The following is a 2,257-nucleotide window of genomic DNA, read 5'->3' on the forward strand; positions in this document are numbered from 1 at the left end:
AAAGATTGAAGTTATACACAAATACACTAGTCCAAAAAAGAAAACATTGATGGTCAATCTTTTCATTAGGCAGCATAAGCTCAAGAACCAATGGTACTGAAGGAAGAAGTCCAAAGTACACTGAAGATATTGGCAAAAAATAAGTCTATGGGAATTTGTGGAATGCAAATTGAAATAGTTCAAGAAAATGATACAACACTGGAGGTACTCACTCATCAATGGCAAGAAATTTGGAAGATAACTACCTGGCCAAGCTATTGAAAGAGATCCATATTTGTGCCAAGTCCAAAAATAGGTGATCCTATGAAATGTGGAAATCATCAAATAATATAATTGATACCAAATGCAAGTAAAAGTTTATTGAAGCTAATTAATAAAATGGTTACAACAGTACATCAACAGGGAACTTTTAGAAATGTAAGCCAGATTCAGAAGAGGATGTGGAACCAAGAATATCATTGCTGACATAAGCTGGATCTTGTCTGAAAGCCGAGAAAACCAGAAAGATGATTACTTGTATTTATTGACTATAAAGGTTTTTGACTGTGAGGATAACAAAGAATGGTAACATTGTATATAATCGGTATTCCAGAACTTGATTGCGCTCATGAGGAAATTGTATATAGCATAAAGGGGGCAGTCTTTGTAACAGAACAAGGGGATACTGAACGGTTTAAAATCAAGAAAGGTGTGCGTTAAGGTAGTATTCTTTCACCATATTTATTCAACCTGTATGCTGAACAAATAATCTGATAAACTGGACTATATGAAGAAGAACATGACATCAGGATTAGAAGAAAACCTGTAATATGCAGATGTTACGACCTTACTTGCTCAAAGCAAAGAGGTCTTAAAATACTTACTGATGAAAATCAAACACTACAGCCTTCAGTAAGGATTGTAACACAAGGTAAAGAAATAAAATTAAAATTCATAGCACTGGACCAATAAACTGTTGTTAAATTGTTAAGTGCCATTGTGTTTGTTCCGATTGATAGAGACCCTGTATAGGGTTTCTGAGGAGCAGCTGGTGAACTTGAACCACTGACTTTGGAGTTCAAACTGACCTTGTGGTACAAGACTTTATCCCACAGTGCCACACCAGGACTCCAAACTAATAAAATAATATAATAAATGGAGAAAAGATTGAAGTGGTCAAAGACTTCATTTTGTTTGGATGTACAATTAACAATCATGGAAGCAGCAGTCAAGAAATCAAATGGCATATTGAATCAGGCAACTCTGCTGCACAAAACCTCAATAAAGTGTTCAAGAGCAAAGATATCAGTTTGAGGACTAGTGTGCAACTGATTCAAGCTGTGGTATTTTTAATAGCCTCATATGCACATGAATGGTAAACAATGAATTCTGAGTACCATAGAAGAATTGATGCACTTGAGTTATGATATTGGCAACGGATATTAAAAGTACCATGGACAACCAGAAAAACAAACTATCCTGTATTAGAAGAGGTATAGCCAGAATGCTCCATAAAAGCTAGGATGGTAAGAATCTCTCTATCATGCTTTGATGTATTATCATGAGGAATAATAGAATACATTATGCTTGGTAAAGTGGAGGGTAACCAAAAAAAGAGGAAGACCCCCCCCACACACACACACACATACCCAGTGAGATGGATTGGCACAGTGGCAGCAGAAATAAATAAGCTAAAGCTTGACAATGAATATGAGGATGGTGCAGGATCTGGCAGTTAAGCTTGCTATGACTCAGAGCTATCTTTTAATGGCGCTTAAGAACAACAACAACAACCACAGCAGCACTTCATTGGTGGGTAGCTCTTAAAACATATTATGGCAACAACTGAGATTCTGGATTCCTTAGAAAATGTAACTGAAGACCAGGCACAAAAAGTAAATAGAACAAGAGAAGCTGAAACCATTGTCAACAAAATACAAACACTAATGTATTTATTAGAGTCCTTGTGTGGGGTCCTAGGATAAGCACTGAATGGCTAACTACAATGTTGGTGCTTTAAACCCACAAGTTTCTATGAGTTAGAATTCAACAGCACTTAAAAAATGTATTTACTTATTTTGGTTATGTGAAACTAAAATGGGCCCTGCTGGTACGGTGGATAATTTTATAGATATGTAAGTCACACGTCCCATTAAAATGCTTGAGTTAGCAGAGGAAGGGACACTACAGATTATCACTGTTTGTTGTTGTTATGTGCCATGGAGTCGGTTCTGACTCATAGTGACCCTGTACAGGGTTTCTGAGGCTGTAAATCTTT

Source organism: Chrysochloris asiatica, unplaced genomic scaffold (genome assembly GCF_000296735.1).
Source record: "Chrysochloris asiatica unplaced genomic scaffold, ChrAsi1.0 scaffold00002, whole genome shotgun sequence".
In the NCBI taxonomy this organism is placed as follows: domain Eukaryota; kingdom Metazoa; phylum Chordata; class Mammalia; order Afrosoricida; family Chrysochloridae; genus Chrysochloris; species Chrysochloris asiatica.